This window comes from Sus scrofa, chromosome 9 (assembly GCF_054392235.1).
Source record: "Sus scrofa isolate SSC_HxYL_T2T_F1_AM1 chromosome 9, Sscrofa_HxYL_maternal_Yorkshire_Landrace_v2.0, whole genome shotgun sequence".
NCBI lineage: Eukaryota > Metazoa > Chordata > Mammalia > Artiodactyla > Suidae > Sus > Sus scrofa.
The window spans coordinates 34,921,574-34,936,953 of record NC_139391.1 but is presented as its reverse complement, the minus strand read 5'-3'; the positions used below and the strand labels follow the sequence as shown (position 1 = coordinate 34,936,953).

Genomic DNA, 15,380 nt, shown 5'->3' with positions numbered 1-15,380 from the left:
CGCAACCTCATGGTTCCTAGTCGGATTCATTTCTGCGGCGCCACAACAGGAACTGCTGCACTCTTAACTCCTAATTTGTGCTCCTGTCACATTCTTTTTATAATTTGGAGTTGCAGATCCATTAAAGAATCTGGTGAAAGCCGTAGAGACTCTCCATGAATGCCTATAGGCAAACACAGACAATTTTATACATGTCATGTTTGCTCACAGGCATTCTACAGAGACTTCACAGACTCTCTAAATGCCATCTTTGGACTTAGGAAAACTTATCTTGATCCTTGTTTTTTATTTTTTAAAGAGGTTCTTTTTAAATTAATGTCTTGAATCATAGAAATTTCCTCTGGAAAGGGCTCTAGAGATTATCTAATCCAATTTCCTTAAAGTTCAGAGAGGTAAGGTGGTTTCCCCAAAGATACACTATCAGTTAAGTAGCAGGGCTGGACTGGCATGCAAGTCTCCTAGCTATTTTTTCAATGTAGTTTTAATTAAGGTAGGCATTTGCGTTCTGAGAATATGTTGCTAGTACTGAGTAAATGACTAATAAAGAAAGGAAAAAAAAAACAAAACTAAAGTTGACTTAAAACTGTAAATGTCTTGACTGCTGTAAGAGCTATCCTTCTGAGTAATAGTAATTTCCCCCGGTGGTTACACAAACCCCTGTATAAAAAACAGGCCTACTTCTTGTTGTACTGCACAAATCCTATACGGCTAATCCAAGCACAGAGCTCCCATCAGCGTCAAAGGGACTTTAGTTCCTGGCCCAGCTCTGCAGGGATGCCAAGCAAGACAAGATGCAGGCCAATGCTTTTGAGACGAAAACTGGAAACAAGTTCCTATATGACACTTAGCTGAATAGTAAGAAAAATATAGCCCGTCCCTACACAGTACTAAATTTCTCTGACAGTCTCCCAAGACAAGTCTCATTCTTTCACAATGTTGTTTCTATCACAACAATGAAATCTGGGTTATTTTATCTCAAGGAAACTTGGAGACAATTTGTTAAGCAGTAATTGTGTTACCTACACTATTGCTTTAGGCACTTATCCCATAAGGAGCTTGGCTAGTGATGAAGTTTGCTTGAGCTGCATTGCCAGACTCTACTCTTACAGGCACACTGCAGTCAAAGCTTTCCTTTTCTTTCAAAGGTAAGTACACATCTTTCTTAGCACCCTCCATCGGGGTGCTAGCTATGGGACTGGAAGTTACTTGGCCAGTGCACAGCAGATCAATGTCAAGCATAAGTATGTTTAATCAAGAATGGGAGGTCAAAGACAAAGTAAGACTCTAATAATAAAAAAGATTCTCAGCTTCCTTTCAATTTAATCAAATTAGATCAGATAACAAACAAAACTGTTTGAGATCAGATAGCTCCCCAAACTGGGCCAAACGATTGAAAAGAATGAAATCTAAATATAGCGGTTTTCAAATTTTAATGGGAGAATTGCCTAGGGTAATTGTTCAAAATTGGATTCTGATTCAGAGGATCTGGGGTAGGTCTGCATATTCTGTATTCCTAACATGCTTGCAGGGATGGCTGATAGCACTCTGAGGAGCAGAGTTTAAGATGACTGTGAGCTAAGATAACCAGTGATGTAAATTTTAATGAACACTAATGTTTACCAAGTACCTAGTATGTGCCAGTTACTTTGTATTATGTTCAACACTCACAAAATCTGCTGAGGAAGAAGCCACTGACCCTTTTACAGATAATAGAGCATGTGGCCCATAAAGATATACTATAAGGTAAGAGATTACAAATGAGTAGAACTGGGGTCTAAATTTAGCATTTTCTGGCTCAAAATCTTGTTCTTCATTATTCTTTAAACACATATGAATGGAATGCCTATATGTGGACCACATAAGTACGGGGACGTGAGCAGTATGTAACACATAGAGCTTATGTTATAAGAGAAGATAAAATTAAAGTGACAAATTCAGCAATTAGTTACTGAATCATGATTTGTTAATTCTTATGAAACAACGTTCAAGGTGTTCTGAAAGATTATAAAAGGGAAGATTGGCCTAATCTGGGATAAAGTAAAAAACAAAAAAAAACAAACAAAAGACTCTGCAGAGAAATGCCTTTTGAATGGGGTTCAGAAAGATGAGAAAAAATTAGTTAGGTGATTGGAGGGGAAGTCAGCATGCAGGCAGCAGAACAGGCCTATCCGGGTAGATGAATAGTTTGTGCAAAACCCCCGGGATAAAAACCAGTGCAGTTAAAGATAAGGGGCTTCAGACTGGGCTGGTGAAAAAGGTATGGGCTAAATCATGTGACACCATAAGGGCATGTTTAGGATTTTGTTAACAATGGAGGTCTTTATCTACAAACAAAGGCAAGCCCAAGACCAAGCATGATCAAGTCCATGCTTTTTAAAGAACACGCTGTTGTCAGGAAAGAGAATAAATTGGAGGAGAGTAAAAACAAGTTCAGAACATCTATTAGGGATCAGGCTGAACCAGGTGGTAACAGTGAGATGTCAAGATGGAAATGGATTCTTACTTAATTAGTAATGGCCTGGATATAGCCAACAGTATCTGTCATAACCTTGGCTACTAATATGATTGCATTGTTTCATAATTAGAAAAGGAAAGCAGCTCTTTCAGTGGCAGTGCTGTAATGTTTTCAGCTTCGGTAGGCTGTTTGTATAACATTAAAAGCAAAAACAAAGACAGAAAGCCACCACGCATGCTTTTGAAACTGCTATATCATTAGGGGTACAAATATTGTGATTTCTGGAAGGTCAAAAATCATCAGAAGTGTATTACCATATGTATTAGTTTCTTGTTGTTGCTGTAGAAAATTACCATAAATTTAAGTGGCTTCAGCAACACATATTTATTATCTTACATGTCTGGAGGTCAGAAGCCTCAGCTGGATGGCAAGGCTGTGTTTCTTCTGAGTCTCTAGGGGGAGAATGCAGTCCCTTGCCTTTTCTAGCTTCTAGGCCACCTGCCGTGCTTGGCTCTTATCCCTTTTCCCATAGCACTCTGACCTCTCTTTCCGTTGTCAAATAGCCCTCTTTGACTGACTTCTCTACCTCACTCTTATAAGGACTCTATGATTATATTTGGTCCATCAAGTTAATCCAGGATTATCTCATCGCAGAATTCTAAATTTAATCACATCTGTAAAGTACTTTTATGACATAAACTTACATACTCCTGGGTTTTAGGGATTAGGATATGGACATCTTTGGCCTGGGGTCAGGGGGGTTGGCATTATTCTCTCTACTACAGTATTTGTTGGTTCTCTGGTCATTTTATAAGCATACACAAAATGCAGTTTCTATAGAACCTAAAATATAAAACACAGATAATTAACTTCAAGTCTATATTTATCCAGATTGTATTAACAAATGTCAATCGGTTATAATAATGAACCAGAAAAGTCCCTAATTTTTTGAGACTAAAATGAATAAAAATGACATATGCTCTAAAAAGCACAATGAAATTCAACAAATGATTATTGAAATGAGGCTGTTCAGACAGAAAGACCCAGTTTAATGTCCTTTCATTCTCTATCTCTATTAATAAGAGAATTAATATCTCCCCTTCCTTCTCCTCTCCTCTTTCTCTGCCACTTCTCCTCCCCCTCCGCGTGTCTCTTTCAGTCTAAATTTAACAAATACCCCATTGAATTAAGCCAGATTCATTACTAATGTTCCTTTTTTCCTATCAGCCTCTTCCTATCCCCTGTCACCTAATCTCAGAATTTCAAAGTCATCTTTGATCTACATTTACCTTATCTCTCTGAATTTTTAAAAGCAACCATTTTAACCTAAGTAAAAAATACATACAAGAAGTGAACAGATTGAGGGAAATGGTGTGATTATTTCTGACTAACACCCTCATGTGACCACCACCCAGCTCAAGAAATACATATATTATTGGAGAAAATTAATAAATTTTTAATATTGTTCCATAACACATCATATAAACAGTGAGTTTTAAAAAATTCTCGTCTCTTATAGTTTTTTTTTGGTTTTGTTTTGTTTTGTTTTGCTTTTTGCTTTTTAGGGCCACACTGGTGCTATATGGAAGTTCCCAGGCTAGGGGTTGAATTGGAGATGCAGCTGCCGGCCTACACCACAGCCACAGTAATGCTGGATCTGAGCCACATCTGTGATTTATGCCACAGCTTGAGGTAATGCCGGATCCTTTACCAGCTGAATGAGGCCAGGGGTCGAACCTGCATCCTCACACACTATGTTGAGTTCTTAACTCACTGAGCCACAATGGGAATTCCTGATTCTATTTTATAAATAAATTGTTTTGTATCATTTTTTTTACTAGATTCCACTTATAAGTGATACATAAAGTCTTGACTAAAAAGGCAGAATAAAATCAGATAATAATAGTAATAAAATAATATGTAAGTCCAAGATCTCAAGTTGAGACAAAAGAGAGGCTAGGGAAGGAAATCTGAAAAAAAAAAAAAAAAAAGGATACAAAGGGATTTATTTGTAGAGTAGAAAGAGAATCACAGATTTTGAAAACAAAAGGCATAGGTGGGGGAGAGGGGAAGGGCTGGACTGCGGGTTGAGAATTGGCATATACACATTGGTATATGGAATGGATGGCCAACGGGGACCTGCTGTACAGCACAGGGAACTCTGCCCAATATTCTGTGATAATCTATGTGGGAAAAGAATCTGATGTGTGTACATGTAAAACTGAGGCCCTTTGTTGTATGGCAGAAATTATCACAACCTTGCAAATCAACTATACTTCAATAAAACTTAAAAAAAAAAAAAAGAAAAAGAAAAAAAAAGCCTGTGGCTACCCAGCAACAAACATATCTCTGCGTCTGTCGTAGAGCTCTGCGTGATCCTGTGACTCAACCCTGGCTAATGAGACATAAGCAGAAAAATTGGGTGACATATCTTGAAAGTATTTTTAAAAGGGAGGAGGCAGACCCTGCCTCTGCCCTTTCCTTCCTCTGTCGGCTTGAACCATAGCATGATGGCTGGGGCTGCAGCAGCCCCTCTGACCACAAGCATGGGGACTACCGTCAAGGGCTTGGGTTGTGGGGCGGTGAGCGGGGAGGCATGATTCCTAGAGCTGTTTGTCCCTCCATCTCATTCCTGAATTGCTTACTTCCCAACTGAGTCTATGTAAGAGAGAAATAAACTTCTACTGTGTGTTAAAAAAAAGAAGTTTCATCTTCCTTGTCATGCAGGGACTTGCATGCAGCTCACCTTGCCATGGTCGCAGACCCAGAGTTACCATTCTATGTTGATCCTGAATAAATCCACTTTTCTGAAGAAAAGAAAATTGCATTCATGAAAATATTCACAAATTTGCAGATAATTGAAAGTCTGGCATTAAAATAGATAAAACAAAATCAGACATTTTTAAGAAGGATCTGGTTGGAATAATCCATTTCATACACATTCTTTGTGTTTTCCTACTTTTCAAGATTTTGATATTTTACCACTGAAATTTCACAAAGTATTAATATGTCTAAAAGAAGGTTTCATTCCAATAGTTCTTGAAACTCTTATCATCTTAATTCTGATTCACTGTCTTTCTTCTAGCAACCTGTAACATGAGACAGAAATCTTGGTATTTCTATTTGGGTAACTCTTGTTTTTCATAATGTAGAGCTGAAAGAACATGTTTTGGTTGAAATTTTTTCTATTTACTATTATTCAAGGCACAGTTATTTTAGTTCTCAAGAGAATACTGGTGTGATGGTTAGTTTAACATGTCAATTTGGCTAGGCTGTAATCCTAGTAATTCAATTAAATACTGAACTAGTTGTTTCTGTGAAATATTTTGCAGATGGTATTAAGTTCATAATAAATGCACTTTAATGATGAAGGATTATCCTAGAAAAATGAAGTATGCCAAATTTAAGGAGTTAAGGGAACTAAGACTTCCCTGAAGAAGAAGAAATCCATCCTATGGATTGCAGTTTGAGCTTGTGGCCCAGGACTCCATTCTGCTCTTCCTGACAGTCTGCCCTATGGTTTTTGTGCATGCCTACCTGGCCCCAACAATCAAGCTAACCCTTATATTTTATATATATATATATATATATATATATATATATATATATATATATATATATATATATATATATATCCTGCTAGTTCTGCTTCTTTGATTGAATCCTACTAATAAAATAAAATACAAACAAATGTCATAGGTTTACACTTAGACACTGCAAACATAGAAATAAAGCTAAACCCTCTAAATTTTTTCTTCTATTTTTTCAGGCTCATTTTAAAGATACTTCAAAGGGCTTATCATGAGCAAAGCATTCAGTTAAACATTACAGGGATGTACATGCTTCAAACTTATATAAATGCAATAGAATTAATAAAAAGTGAACTGAATGTCATTAAGAAAGAGCATAGCACTATAAGTGTAGAACAATTTGTCCAAACATGGAGAGACACTGAATTGCCCAGAACAACTGAAGCTTATAATTTTTACTGTGGGGTATTTGATTGCTTTACTGAAAAGTACCTTAAGTTAGTGTATTTTCTAGCACTTTCACATGAACATTGTTTTTGTTTTTGTTTTGCTTTTTGTTTGTTTGGGGGACAAACCTGTTTCTCTATTAAGGGCTAATTTTCAATTTTTCAGATGATTATCAACATCGAGTATACGGTGATATCCCCTGCAAGTAGCCATAGGCTTAAGGCACTGACATAAAAATGCATATAATGCAATGCACATCTCCTCTTTTCCTTTGAATCTTCAAAAGACTTATGCCTGGAAGATAACATTTGCATTCTCTTTGATTAGTGAGGTTAATGAAAATGTAACAGGCAAATGGAAGTTCCAGTTTAACCTGTCTACTAATTAAGCATTGCTTTCTTTTATAAAGCAGAGAAGTAATCGAATCATTTTAAGGAAAATCAGGAGTTAATAACATGTCTCCTAGAGAATAGCAATTGCACAATATAAGGCATTTTACAGAAAATAATCTAGACAATTTACGGAATTCTGAAACGTAAATTTTATGAAACCAAATCTAGAAAGGAATTTATCCACTAATTTATTTAGTAACTACTTATTGCTTACTAAGTGTTAGGCTCTGTTTGAGACCTGCTTGAAAGCAGACGTGACCACTACCTTCATAGAGATTATGGGTCAGGTGTAAACGGTTATATATAAGTCAATGACATGCACATATAACTAATTTTGATAAGTATAGGAACTAGAAAAAACACAGAGAAGTGTCACTTAAGGTGACATGTGAGAAGGGTGAAGGAGCCAGTCTATAGGGCTCTGGATTGAAGAGGAGATTGGCCAGTTTAGGAAAGTGAGAAGACCAACAGAGCTGGCAAGTGGAGCAGAGGGAGGGTAATATAGGAGGTGCTTCAGTAAAAGGTTTCATCTAGCTTGTTACCAACTGCCTCTATGAGAAGCAATACTGTGATAATATCTTTATAAATCTGTCAAAATTTAATAATTTTCTTATCTCAACTACCTAAAGGGAGAATTGCTGGGTCAGATCTTATGATAGATTTTTAATATTTTTTTACACAATCCCAAATTGCCTAAGGGGAAGGTTAGGCTAATACTAGCAACAAATATTAATACCTGATGGGTTTTGCAGACATTTTATTTCATGCTAAAGAGGAAAACTTTATCTTCAAAAAGCCAAAGTGAAGAAAAAAATAGTCCTTAAGTCCTTCTACAGTTTTTTCTAGAAGGAGAACCAGCTTACATATGCAACATATGAAATTGGTAATAAACTAATTTCTTCCCGGTCCCTGAATTAGATCCCTCTGAGCCATAAATTGCCTGCTGTGCTTATGCTCTCCAAGTTTCACTTTAACAGTCTCAGAATGCCATGTAGGTGCCACAAAGTGTCTTAGGTGCTCATCGAGCTGCCCTTTGTCATCTTCACGGAAAGAGGGTTTATCTTCTTACAGCTTCTGTTTTCTAAACTCCATTTCATTTACATTTGCAGAGTTAGTAGAAAAAAATCCTGTTACACTGGATGTGTTCCTCCAAAATTCGGATGTTGAAACTTTCTCCACAGTGTATTGCTACTAGGAGGTGGGGCACTGGAAGGGTCATTAGTCCTAGGGGCATAAGAATAGGATTAGTGCCCTTTTAAAAAGGATCCAGGAGAGATTTCTCACCCCTCTTTCTGGTGAAGACACAGTGAGAGAACAGCCATCTACCAACCAGGAAGTGGGAATTCACCAGACACAGAATCTGCTGGAGCCATGGCTTTGGACTTCTCAGCCTCCAGGATTATGAGAAATTTTTGTTTATAAGACATCTAGTCTGTGATATCCTGTTGTAGCAATCAAATGGACTAAGACAAACCTGACACAGAATTGCAGATGTCAGGTGGTTCTCAAAAAAAAACAAAAAACATAAAAACAAAAAACTTCAGATCAGCAGCTTGAGAATCACCAAGGAACTTGTTAAAAGATGTAAATTCCTGAGTCCCACACTTGTTGGTCAGAAGCTCTGGGAATGAGGTTTAGCAATCTGTGTTTTAACTAGCCCACCTCTGGGTCATTGGTATACTTCTTAGCGTGACTCTGCTGTATGCTAAAGTTTGAGAACCACTGGCTAGTAGCGTTAAATGGTACAAACTGCAGTTTAAGTTTCATCATGGAACACTTGTTTTGGCTTCAAACCAAGCCCCAGCTGTGTGGCATTAGAAGAGCCCCTTAACCTCGCTGAAGTTCAATGTTAAATGGAAATAAAATCTCCAATAGTTAAATGAATTAATGTACATAGAGCAAGAAACATAGGGTCTGGCACATAGGAAGCTCCTTATATACAGCAGAGATTACAGCCATGTTAATGATATTAAGGAATGAGCAAATGAAGAATTTTTGTGCTATATTACTTGTCTTCAAGTTTTCCTTGCCCAGTATTTGATTTCAAGTACTCCTGCTCCTAGGTTTTTTTGTTTGTTTCTTCTAATCAAGCTTTTATCTGCTAGAGGGAGTAATGGTTCAGGGTAATGGGAAAGAGTACAGCCTCTGAGGCTAGACAGACCAGATATAAGTCTCCATTCCACTTATTTCCAGAGTTAGCAAATAAAAATGCAGGATATCAAGTTAAGTTTGAATTTCAGATAATCAATGTATATTTTGAAATCTAATTTTATATTCAGCAGGCTATTTGGAACACATTTATATGAAGAAAGTGTCATTACTTATCTGAAATTTGAATTTACTTGGTTCAGTGTCCTGTACTTTATCAAGGAATTCTGCTTACAACACTCATCACTCTGTGATATTAACAAGTTACTTAACCTCTTGTGTCAGTTTCTTATTTGTAACAAGTTACAGCATAGCATATGCATATATGTAGCATAGAATAATCTTGTAAGTAGTGACTATCAGTCTAAGATATTATTATCAGTTATTTATAAACCTATTGGATTTTATTTCAGTCCATGACAAGGCCTCTAATTTATCCCTTGGAAAAGAATGCTTCAGATTTTGCAGATCTGGTGATATTGGTTGACACAGGAATGACATATTTTAGTAAAACAACTAGATGTTTTAAAAATATGGAATTCTACTAAGGTGAATTTATTAGCATACAGTAAAAACAAAAAACAAGAACATAGATTTCATAAATGCCCTATATAAAAGATTTTCCACATTTATTTCTAAATTTGACATTCATCATGTTAAAAAATTAAAGCTTTTACTAAATTTTTTAGAAATTTTTCTGAATTCTAATGAGTTTCAAAATCAACACTATAGGATAACTAGTACCAGGTAAATTCTATTTTTTATAGGAAAAAAACAAGATTGCAGCTTGCAGAATTTTCCTTTGGATGTGTCTATTGTGAAAGATGAAAATCTATTGCTGAATTGTTAGGTTAGGTAATAATTTTTATATCATATAAAGTTGGGAATAGACTAGTGATTCTATTTTTATCTCTCTGATTTTTCCAGGTAGAGACATTTGTTACTAAGACTATTATATGTTTAAATGGAAATATATAAATGTAAAAATCATACTGTAAATGGAAATGCCTATTGTTTAGATACATTGCACTTAATTTTAATACATTAATTTATATCTAGATTTCTTAATAAAGTTTGGTATGGTTGAAGTAAACACCACATCTATGGAAATAATTATAAAGGAAATATTATGTTAGATATTAGGAGAAATCTTAATAGCATGTAATGTCCATGATACATATGCTTTTTGTTTGTGTTTTTCTTTTTTCCAGAAGAAATATATAAGTTAGTGATTCATTGATGTAGGATATATTTTTGGTGATATATGTTTCTGTGTACTATTCTATCCATCATTATACCATAATCATGAAAAACGATGAAAACTTACTATATTTTATTAAAATAGTAAAACTGCATCTCCTGCAAGTATTACCTCACTTTCCAAGTGGGTGAGCCAGGGGAAAAGAGTGTTTAAGGGAGCCTATGATTTCAACATTAATGCCACTTTCTCCCCCATGTCTTATGTCATCATTAGCATTAATGTAATGCTTATTTACAAACTATTTCAAAATATCTAATGAGAGAGGTGGGTCTGGTGTTATTTTAACATTATTTTAAAGAATCTTTTGTGTGAACTTCATAACATTTAATAATGGCCCTATCTCTGCCTTGATCCATACTGAGCCTCTCCCTTCTTCCTTCCCTTCTCTGTCATATCAGACCAGCCCCCAGCTACAGCTACCTCAGGGCCCCCAGCACAGAAACATGTACAAGCACACTTTCCTTCTGCAATCTCCTTTTTCACCACTCCTCACCTCCTGGCTTGTGCTCCAGCTGTACTAGGAAGTTGGGGATTCATTCAATCCCACTGCTCTCTTCTGGTCATGTTATAGGCACAGCCTCTAAATTTTCCTGCCTCTGAATATTTACCTTCCCCGCCATGTTATCCTCTTCCACATATATCTTTCTCCTGGTTAATGTCTCCTAATTCTGAGGCTTCAGCTTGTTCATACCTAGTAGGAGTAGGAAATAACTCTGACCTGCAAAGTCTTACCACTTCTCACAGATTACAGTACCATTCTGCACTTAACTGTGTATACACACTATTCATATCATGTGTTTACTTGCTTATTTCTCTCACTACTTTTTAGCTTTTTGAGAACAAGGATTGTCCTCTTCCCTGTTACACACCTACACCAATCGATGAACCAGCATATATTTTATCAAATATGGCCACAATTCTCTACTCCTTTTTAATATTACTCTTCTTGAAAAAAGACATTGTCTTCATGTATTGTCTCTATATCCTCACCTCTAATGCATTTTTCAGTTTCCTGTAATCTGGCTTCTGTCTTTCTAATCTACTGATTTGATTTGTCAAATGTCAGAATGATCTTTATGCTATCAGATCAAATTTCTATCTATTGAAATAAATCTCTCTTCTCTTGGCAATAGTACCACACTTTCCTACTATCTTCTCCATCACTGGCTTCTCTTTCTTTGTCTCCTGTCCTCGCTTGCTTTCTGCCCAATCTCTAATATGACATATCTCAGAGTTTTGATCCGAGCCTCTTCCCCTCTATCAGTACAAAGATTCACATGATCAATTGCCAGTTGTCATCTACACTTGGCTCTATTATGGGCTTCTACATATTAGGAATGTTTCCTACATGCACTTGATTCCTATGGCATCTTATCCACCTTTATAATTCCAGAAAACTAGAATCTGTGCTTTACCTCTTCATTTTTAATAACTTTTAACCCATTGGTAAATCCTTATCTTTTAAAAATATCTTGAATGCAAAAGTTTTTTTTACAAATTATACAGCTACCAACCTGGTCCAAGTCATCATGATGTTATACCTAGACTTACTGCAATAGCTGTATAACTGATTTTTCTCTTTTCCATTGTTGCCACTCTTTAATTCATTTCAAGGTAACAGCTAAACTGGAATAATCTCTTAAGAAGGTAAATCAAACGATTCCTTCTCCTGGTAAAATCCTCTAATATTTTTAGGTTACTCTTAATTTTTTTTTTTGGTCTTTTTAGGGTCATACATGCAGCATATGGAAGTTCCCAGGCTAGGGGTCGAATCGACCTCTAGCTGCTGCCCATAGCAACACAGGATCTAAGCCATGACTGCAACCTATACCACAGCTTGTGGCAAAGCTGGACCCACTGTGTATGGCCAGGAATTGAACTTGTGTTCTCTCATCAAACCTGTTCTCAGATTTGTTTCCACTGAGCCACGATGGGAACTACATTAAAATAAAATTTTTAAAAAAGTCTTTCATGGTCTGCTCCTCGTCTACATCCCAGACATTAGTTTAGATGACCGCTAAGCTGTCCACCATGACTATTCAGTTTCCTTCATTTACATTGACTTCTGTGGTTACTTGAACAGACCCAGCTTTGTCTGACCTCTGGGTCTTTGATCTTCTTGTTCCCTCTGCCAAGAATGTTCTCTTTCACTCCCTTCACGTTTCTCCTACTTGAGGTCTAAGAGATCACCTAATGCCCCATCCGATTTATTCCTGTTTTCCCTATTTGTTTTCTCAGTAATTATCTAATTCCTACTTCTTACTTACTGCCTGTTTCTCATCACCACTATTATGGTGAATAATATTACATAATATTATATTATGTAAACAGTATCATAATGCTTGTCATCTACCTCACAGTGACACTCCAGTGTCTACTCTGTAGACACTCACTGAATATTTGTTGACAGAATATGAATGGGTATTACTAAGATTTCTGATCTTTGTACTTGTTGTATCTTCTATAACATGAAAGAATTTGGACTTATCACATATGAACGACTTTCCAGCTCTCAAATTATTTGAATTTCCAATCATATTAATTGTTGATCAAGTGCATATTTGTATGATAGTGTGCAAAATGATGAACAAAATAGTGAGAGTTGCAGACCAAAGTCAAAATCTTTAAGAAAACAGGATTGGAAATTGATTTGCTGGGTCTCCTATTGTCTGAGAAATACATTAAGTACCATGAAAACAAGAGGAAAGAAAAACCAGAAATCAAGGCCTCTCTTTTTTTTTTTGTTTTATTTATATCAGTTTTCTTATATCTTCAAGATATGACTGTAAAATTTTGTGTATAATATTAAATGGTTGATTTTAAAACTATCAAAATACATCAGTATAAAACAATTTAACTTTGTTAAAAAAAAACAAAGCAAGAAATTCATTGTCCTTGAAAAATTATGCTTTGCTTTAAAAAAAAAAAAAAAACCCAGTAATGTCCTATTTCTGTTACTATATATCTGAAATTAATTTGGTATGAGTGTTGGCATTAATAATTTAAAATTCAAAATATTTACCACAAAAATTTCAGCTGTGGTTTTAGCAGTCACTCGTGGGTATCTACCCAACATCCATAACCACACGCCTCTTTCTCCTTCTTCCTTATTTTCAAAACTCTGGTTTGTTCAATTATCTTCCCTCCTCCACAAGGCTATGCAATTTAGAGTAGGTGGACTGCATCCTTTGACAACAGGTCCTGACATTCCCAAGCTGTCTTTGGCAGTGACAAGTTTAATCATGAGCATTTGACATAACTTTAATTAATGAAATGTGAAAGTCTACCACATGGCTTCTGCTAAATGTTTAATTACTCTTAAAGGAAACTCCCCAAAAACATGGCCCCTTTTTTTCTGTGGCTTATTTCCTTTTCTGGGTATAGATGTCTCTTAGAACACTGCAGCCACCTTATCGTAACAAGAAAACTAGTCTAAGGATTAAGCTGACACTCCAGGGATGGCGTTAAAAAATGCAAAGAGATTGGTTCCTTAAGGATGTTCCTTGATAATATACTACAATAAACATTTTGCTTGTAATTTCAATGTCCATTTTTTATCTGAAATGATATCCTGAAACTGTCTTATAGTGATTGGGGTAAATCACATTTAATCATGGTAATGTGTTTTAGTAAGGCAATTAAAACTTCTGTTTAACTATAGATTCAGTCACATTAGAGGTCAAGTTAAAGACCCTTGCTGAAATGTCTGATCCTGTTTTTTCACAGAGAGCAAACACTTTATCTATTAATGGGGCAATTTTTTGTTATTTCTTTCCATGAGACAAAGCTGTATAAAGCCACTGATACCAACTCATTCCATTCTACTTATTACTCAAAATAATTACAAATAGGTGGAAAGGGAGAAGAGGGAAATTTAGAACAGTTGTTGTTCAATAGAAATGTAATATGACCCATGTGTCATATGTAATTTTATTTTATTTTCTACTTGTTAGGGCTATATTCATGGCATATAGAAGATCCAGGCTGGGGTCAAATCAGAGCTGCATCTGCTGGTCTATGCCACAGCCACAGCAACATGGGATCCGAGCTGCATCTGTGACCTACACCACAGCCATAGCAATGCCAGATCCCTGACCCCACTGAGCAAGGCCAGGGATTGAACCTGCATCCTCATGGGTACTAGTTAGATTTGTTTCCACTGCACCACAGTGGGAACTCCCATCATATGTAATTTTAAATTCTATAGTAACCATACCTAAAAAATAAAAGAAAAAATTATTTTAATAATATATCCTATCTAATTGAATATATCAAAAATATTATCATTGCAACATATAAACAATAAAAAAGCACTAATGAGAAATACCACATTTCTGTTTCAGAAGTCTTCAATATCCAGTGTACTCTTTGTCAGTTCAAAAAGCCACCTGTCAAGTGCTCAATAGCCACATGTGACTAGCATGTACATTTCAGCTTTATAATGATATAGTAATGATAACTGAACCATAGAGAAATGGAAGTGGTGATATCAGAGTGATATATGGATTAATTATAACTATTTAGCTATAATAAATAAGCAAACAAACTTGACCATGTATCTTAAGAGTGGGCTCAACATAGTTTTATTCAACTGTTGGTAGCTTACAAATGTGTTCTCAACGTATTCATGTAATAAAAGATTTTCACTATTAGACCCTTCTTGCTCCTGACTTTTGCGTTACGTGATATTTCACTGTATCTTCTGTAGACTGGGACAAATATCCACTGAAAACCATCATCTCTTCCATTATAGGCTAGGATTTATTTTTTTATATGAAGACAGTGGAATGAAGTCTACAATATGCATCATTTGTAAATTACAGAGATGTATGTAGTTAAAGTTCTTCCGCCTCTCATATAATGAGCTAACCACAGAGCTATTTTAATGGATCAAGAAATGCTCATTGTTTGTGCCTAAGGACTTCTAGGAACTGCAAGATAAATGTTGAAAAGCATGTCTATAAAACAGTTTAAGTTGGGGAAACTTTGTGAATCATTTTTCTCTCCTCCTGCATACTTATCTTTCTGTAATTATTCTCCTGCTGATCTGTCTCCAGTGCTCAGATGTTACAGCCTCAGCTGTTAATTACAATAATAAAAATCTAAAGCTATAGATGATTTTTGCAATGTGCATGTCCTCGATAGCA

The 15,380-nt window shown here is 35.9% G+C and overlaps 1 long non-coding RNA gene across 2 annotated transcripts in view; it reads right to left on the bottom strand.

Moving 5' to 3' along the window:
- Positions 1–15,380, bottom strand: part of LOC146399834 (uncharacterized) — a 309,733-nt gene that overhangs the window by 59,699 nt on the left and 234,654 nt on the right. The window contains exon 8 of one of the 2 annotated variants that reach the window (XR_014815144.1): positions 5,202–5,262. This is a non-coding gene — a long non-coding RNA (uncharacterized LOC146399834). Of the gene's footprint in view, positions 1–5,201; positions 5,263–11,939; positions 14,450–15,380 lie in introns of those variants that run through there. The other variant, XR_014815146.1, reaches the window with a different exon arrangement.